Consider the following 8,005-nt stretch of genomic DNA (forward strand, 5'->3'; position numbering starts at 1 on the left):
ATGGGGAGACTCGGGATCAAAATGGTGAGAGAACCTCTTCAATATTGCATACTGGATCCCGAAAGGTTATGGAATTAGAAGAACTGCCAACAGATTATTGTGGATATCTTGATATGCCAACTATTTAAGAATGAGGATCAGAGGATCATTCATAATATGAACCTACATACTAGTTTCCTTTGCAGTATAAAGGAAGAAATGTGGAAAAGCTGGTTAGGGGCAGGACAGGTTGTCTCCTAAAGTGTATATGCATTTATTTTTTAACAAAGAATCAATACCAGATGTGGAGTTGAGAATAACTCTTCAAAGCATATAAAAATAACCATTCAGATAAGAAGGCTCAAAGGTATTTTACTGAACAATTAGGTCTACTGTTTAATCCAGGCCAGGTCTCTTCCATGTAATCAAGATGTAAGCATCTCAGCATCAGTTGAAATACCAAAGTGCAATTCAGTCAGCCCATAAGAAAGCATATAATAATCCAATACTGATCTGTTCAGCAACGTAAGGTATGCTACACTCTAGCAGCTAGAGTGCAGATAAAGATACTCCATTCCACCCCTTATGAACAATTCATGAATGTCTCCACAACAGTGAACACATGTAAAGTGCTAGCCTGGACAACTAACAGGCACCATTATCCTCCCGTGACCTCTCAGCTTCAGTTTTCCAGCCAGCTGTTGCGTGGCATCCAGAACAGCTTAATCTCCTTAGGCTGTGACCTTGACCCTTCATCTAGATGATGTTATTTATTTATTTTCAAATTTCATATTTGTAAAGATAACTTGCAGTGTGCATGCATGTGTGCATGTTTGATTCTCTCTCTCTCTCTCTCTCTCTCTCTCTCTGTGTGTGTGTGTGTGTGTGTGTGTGTGTGTGTGTGTGTGTGTGTGTGATGAGCTCTTATCTCTTTTCTCTTTGATGCTGGTTTATGTGTCTTCCAGGGCTTGAGATTGATGGACAGAATGGATACATCCCTGTAATTGATCCATTTGTGAGAGAACTGCTTCTATTCATTACAAATTGGCTTTGTGAGTTTCTGTTTCTCAGTGGGGGAGGGAGGGTGATTTCTGCTGTGTTTCAGCCACATTTGAAAGGCTTCTGCAAATTCCTGTATTTTAAGCCATACCCCACTTTCTCTTTCTATCCCATAAGAAAAAACAAATAAATGTTTTGTGTAGCATGTCTTTCTTCTTCTAGATCTTATTTTCTCACTGTTATGTTTAAAAGTGTTTGCCGATATGTTATGATGTTCAGATGAGTTCTGCTATTGTCTATGCACGCAGACACACTTGTGCCCATGCCTTCTCTGAATGTTGGGTTATGCAAATGTCACATGTATATTATATGCTTATACCTGTATTTTATAAGAATTTTGCTTGTCCTAGGTTATCCCTATTTTTCTCCGGTATTCCTATATTCCTATATACATACACATACACATTACCCCACTCATATCCACATAAAATGAACATTGCCTGACACTGATAAACTCATGAGAAAGTAATAGGTAGTGCATTTCAGTGTGCCCTATATTCACATTAACCCTATGCTGACCCTAACCCGCTACATTGTCAAGTCACATGCCACCTCTAAATGACAGTCTATGTACATGTAATTACATATAGATACTAAACACTGCAGACATCAAGGATTCTAAATGCAAGATCCCCTTTAGGTTTATATGATATTTATGGAGATATTAGTGGTTTTAGTTGCATATCCATAAGGCTATCAAATCACAAAACAAATAAATATATATACACTTACACTGAATGGAAAGACACTCACTGAAAATCAGTTTAGCATTCAAACTAACCATCACTAAATGTTCATAAATGCCAATGTCATTTCAATTAAAAATGATCCATCCTGAAGAACCTTTTCTGTCCTCTTCCTGTCTCAGTGCCCTGAATGTCTAATGGCATACCCCTTGCATGAAGATCTTGAATGAAGACAATGCATACTTCCAGCAATACTGGGATCACTTTAGCTAAGGCTAAGTCAAGGTTGTCTTATTGAAGAATCCCAGTGTCTCATATAATCATCCTTTCCTTTGTGGAACACACTAAAGTGCAGCAAAATAGAAACAAATGTGCCTCAGTTTGCCTTTGATTCTCCCCTTGGTGTAAAGCTTTGGTTCAAGTGCAAACCTGACCTTAGCCTCATTTTCACCACTGGAAAAAACATGACAGAGTTTCTCAATGGCTGGAGCCTGTCCCCCCACCTCGACATGCATACAAATGACTGTCTCAAATGTTGTAACTCTATTTGCCACTGTCAGTGGTGATGAATGTTTCCTCTCTGTGTCTGTTCTAAACTGAAGGCGAACTCTCCAGAGATTCGTGCTCCTAGATTTAAGACCGCGTCTATAGGTCAATCAACATCAACCCTAAAGAAAACTGTGCATGAAAATCTGGGTGCACTATTTTGTAGTTAATGTATGGTAGTTAATGTATGTAAGAGTATTGTTTGCTGTGAGATAATGAGGTTATCCTGGAGACTTCATGTATGTAACTTTTGTTTACTGTGAGATAGTGATGTTATTCCAGAGAGTGTATATAAAAACTCAATTATGGTAATTTATTCTGTGTTGCCCAGCCATGAATGTGAAGCCTGAATGCTATTATTATTATTATTACTAATTTCTGACATTTCCTAATAGCACTTCATGACTGTGAAGCCTTCCCACCAGGAAACAGAACTCAGTGAATTAACAGCTCATTCCAGCAAGCAAATTAACAACATTAAAGCCAGTCAAAATAAAGATTACTGATCAAAATGTTTAAGTGTTCAACATCTAGTGAATCACAAAATAGGAAACCTTGCACAAAGAGGAAATGTTTCTGAGAATGAGAAAAAAGCTTCTGAGAGCACACAACAGATGTCCAACCTGGAAATGTTCCCAGCTGGACATGGTGGACCTGAAGGTTCACTACCTGTTGATGGAGTGGAATCTTTAGCTGAATCCTGATGGGACAGAAAATCGATTGCCAAGAATGGAACAACCACTGGCCTCCATGGAAACTGAACAGGCATTCAGATATGCAGTCTACATGCATTCTGAAGACCTGGTGATAGACTACTATCTGGAATTTATGTGAAGGTGACTCATACTAAAGTATTCATTGCCTAGATAATACAACAAACTATAGACTTACTTCTAGCGGGTTTTCCTATAGCTGTTTTTCTCGATCAGTGTGATTACTGAAAGCACAGCAGAAAGTAGTTATAGTTGTCTGGATCATTGTTCATGCTTAGAATGCTCTAAAGAAACATTTGATAGTCTCTCTGCAGCTTTAAGTGAGCTATGAGATATCTGAGTGTGAGAAGTTTTACAATAAAGGATTTGAACCAGCTACACTGGTATCTGAGGCCCTGATTCACTGAAATAACATCCGATAAGCATGATCATTAATTAGTTCACTATTGATCATTTAAATTGATCATTTAAATTAGGTCATATTGACATGCATAGTTGAGCTTTATGGTATATGGTACAAGACAAAATAATGTCATGCAGCCAAAGCCATAATAGCAAAAAAAAATTTTAATAATGAAAATGATTATTATTAATAGCCTCCGTATTATCTATCTGAAAATGACCATTATAATGAGGTATGCTTATTTTTTAGTACTTTGACATTTTAAATCAATTTTCAATATAAATTTATGTACCAGTGTTGATTCCACATGGGCAGCCTAATCCAGAATCACATATATGTAACCAAGTTTTGCCTAGGGGTCAACAACTTCAGAACATAGCATTGCTAAAGAAATAAAGAAATAAACAAAAACAAATGAATGTTTTGGCAAACAGACTGAGGCAGCAGATTTTTATTGCCCTTTGTAGTGAAAGCCAGTCAATAAAATCTCTGCACACTGTCATTCTTATCAATATTTAATGTGCAGACATTGAAAGGTCCCTCATACTGGCCTAACCCAAGGCATTCTCATGATTTCCCTTTCTGAAATGTGACACATGGAACAAATAAACAATCTCTGGAGATTTGAGATAGAGGCATGTGAGAGTGTGTGTGTGTGTGTGTGTGTGTGTGTGTGTGTGTGTGTGTGTGTGTGTGTGTGTGTGTGTGTGTGTGTGTGTGTGTGCACGCACACGTTTCACTCCTTGTTTTGTCTGTGTGTAGCACTGTGTATATATTTGTTTGTACACATGAGTAATAAGTCACTTCAGGTATCACACTCGTCATGTATATAAAACAAGACCAAACCAATATATTTCTTTTCACCACTTGAAGCTCCTGTCTACTAATTAGCCACCATGCAGATGTCTGGAGGTGGACATACAAGCAGTAGAAATGATCTGAGCCCCGTGTTCATCAGAGAGTTGATGCTGTGGACCCCACTATCTGACAACACAGTGCACAGTGCATTCTGGCATATTAATTACTAGCTGCCAAAAGTAATTTTACTACCTTATTTTTATTACCTTAAGCTTGGAAAAACAACAAGCATGTGCATTGAAATTCAGCAACTTAATTAAAATATGGAGTTTAGACATGCTACATCAAACTGTCATAATTCTTTATTCCTTTTGATGTGCATCAGTGCACAACCCCCCCCCCCCCCCCCCCCCCCCGAATCTGTCCAAATCTTCAAAGGTTGGCATAAATGAGCAGTAAGAGGTGGAGTAATATACTACCCCTGAGTATAGGACTCTTCCCAAGCTCTGCAGGAATATTTTAATTTTTCATCAGTATTCAGTGAGGAAATTAACTTACATATAAGCTTTATGTAATGAAGTACAAGCTAGTCACGCCAAACAGTTTTTTTGTTTAGCCTTGTGTTTGGGAAGTTGAACATTAAGTCCCCCCTTATGAATCCAACCAATGTGTTTGACTGCTGGACATGAAGTGAACATTTTAGTCTATTACACAGCATGACATTCGACATCAGCATTCTTTTGTCATGGTCCTAGAGAACCACAGATGCACAGTTGGTTGTTTTCTCTGCTTTAACTTCTACTTTATTTTATTTATCTATACACACATTTCCAGTTATATACAAAAATTCCAGTTATATGCAATTGTGTATGAATTATATAAAATCATAGGAAATGTGTAGAAAACAATCAACGAGTATGCAGACTAAAATCAGCTATGTGGCATCTCCATCTATGTGAATGTTTATATTGATCACTCTTGTTAGCACCATATACATGGAAATTTTATGAGCTGAATCTATTCTTGCAAAATGCAAGATTCTATATAAAGATGCTGTGAACTGCACGGTTGCTCAATGACAAATTAAATTCACTTAGAACTAATGATCCCTGTTGTTTCTTTGACTTCTGATTCTTTCATCACTACTTCATTCCTTGTTTCATTCTTTCAGCAAAGTGGTGATGCACTGTGATCAAACTGAGCAGATTTCCAATATTCTCGACATGATGAGTGACTAACAAGCACACATGTTCTGTCTTCATCTCCCTTGTGGGAATGAATGGTCACTGGAAAATTAACTTTGGATGAGTTGTGAGGATTAATGCCTTGCAGTCATTCTTTATCTGGCTGATTTCCAGTGGGAGACCTTGCTGTGGCCATGAGCTCTTCTTGCAAATAAATTACATTAGTACTAACTTTCAATAGTAGTAGCTTTAAAAAAACTAGTAGCTTTTTAATAAAACAGCATAGTCTCTTATTATGGTCTCTGTTGCATAATAGCTGAGCAATAATGGAAAACTGATCAAAAACCAAGATGGTGTGACAGTAATTTATTTCTCCAGTGACAGATAGACAGAAGTTACTCTAATTAAGAAAGAAAATACTCATAAAAGAGATTAAAAATCTAAACAAAGCTATTGCAAACTTAATCTAAAATGCCTCACAATAATGGAATTGCACTCACCCCTATCTGAACTAACTGAGGGCTGCTTTTTAAATACCAAATCATGCCCTTAGACTGGACCTTCTTAGTAAACAAACATTTGAAAACCATGTGGGAAGCTATGTAAATTGTCTCCCTGCTACTGTCCCTGATTAACCTTTTCAAGTTCGTAGCATGGAACAAACGTGAGCTCTATTACAGTCTCACAGATACTTGTTGGTAAAAGATACACATATTTACTTTCTTATTTGTAAAGTAAAAACTGGATACTCCTCAACTTAAAAGTTAACCTATGCCTCCAGTGTAGTCTCTAGAAGTGAAAATTGTTCAGTCCCTTGGTAAACAAATAAACAATCAAACAAATCTACTAACACCATGAACTGGGGAGTGTAGTCCACTCTTCACCCCTTCACCCACTCACCACCACCCTCTTGTTCATGCATACATTGATGGCTCTCCTGAAGTCTCATTAGAGTTGTAAATTTGGGCAGACATAGTGTCAAGGGCCTACAGGGGTCATCTCGGGACCCTTGGGGTCACCCACTAATGAGCTGCTAATCACAGTCTGGGTGGAGGTCTTTTTGCTTGCTCCATACCTCATGATTCAAAATGCACTCTTGGGCAATCAGCATTGCAAACAGAAAGGCATATTGCATCAGTGTATAAAGGGCAGAGGTAACTGATCAATAACTTCTTCATTGATTCATATCTCAAAATGCAAAACAGGTGGCAAGTATGGACCCCTCATATGAGCCCTAGTGGATGTGGGCTATTAAAATGTGAAGTCAGGGGAGATACAGGGCTGCTGACAGAGCCATTATAGTAGCTTCATGTTGACAGATTCATTCACTGTTCTAAATCAAAGGGGATTTCATTTGACAATAAATATAACATCAAGTGGTAGCAATAGGAATAAAACTTTTGAGTCTTAAAATGCAATATTCTTCTGTTTGTGACTGTAGAACACATTTTAGCACAATTATTTAGCACTGACAATGGTATTATTTTGACTTCTATGCGTAATATGGCTGAAAAGCTATACAGAGTAAAACAAATTGGGGAGGAAATATTTAATGTAGAATTTTTATGTTTTGTCATACAACAAATCCTAATCCAATTCACAAAGGAATATATATTAAAATCTTAATAATAATGAAATGGAAACACATTGCTAGAATGCCTGGTCATAATTTTGGATAATGGGTGTTTCTGTACTGCTACAGTAATTTAATATATATAGAAGGAACAAAGCTTGAAATGAACAACAAGCAGTGGACATGAGTAAGTCAGTGATGCTTCCAGTAATAAAACACTCCCACTGATAGCTAAGCATATGCCTGGACCACTCAGCTAGGCCAGACCAGGCCTTTAAGCCTCTGATTTTCTGAATAATCATATTGTTGGTTATTGTTATTTTTTACTCATGTTTACTCATGTTGAAATATTGTTATTTTTTACTCATGATATATATATATATATATATATATATATATATATATATATATATATATATAGATGCATATGCATATAACTATTATCAACTTGCTGGATATTTCATAAATTACTCTTGAAGCAGAAGATGTACTAATGATTCATGCCACACTATTCCATACAACCACTCCCTTCTACAGATCTGTAGCATGTCTATTCTCTAGGATAGAGCTGTATTAACAATAAAGGAAAATAGAAATATGAAGTCAAGGGGTGTCTCAGGGAACACCACTCATTTTACCAGTGAAGTCATCATCACTGATTCAGTAATTCTCTGGTTACACCATTAAAAAAAAATCAGTAAATACATTAAATAATAAAAAATAAACAAACAACACTGCAACCTCGGTGGGTCAGACTTTAATGAAGAAATATAATTCAGTATGCAAGGCAAAGGTTCCACAGGGGCCATTTGATCATTGCCACTTCCAACAACAAACACTTGGTTTTAGTGTTTGCCACCACAATGACATGTTGACATTGTTCATCAAGTTGATATGCTAACAAAGAGGGTTTAATATGACACCGATTAACAGGGTATGAATCCAAACATGAGGGCCAAAGCAAGTCACCCAGCTAGTACCCTGATTGCCATAGGTATGCATAATCTTAATCTACAACTTTTCTCTTATCACCCCCTGACATTTCCCAGACCCTAGTCATTCAT

The sequence above is a fragment of the Electrophorus electricus genome, chromosome 7, assembly GCF_041902795.1.
Source record: "Electrophorus electricus isolate QZ-2024a chromosome 7, ASM4190279v1, whole genome shotgun sequence".
In the NCBI taxonomy this organism is placed as follows: Eukaryota; Metazoa; Chordata; class Actinopteri; order Gymnotiformes; family Gymnotidae; genus Electrophorus; species Electrophorus electricus.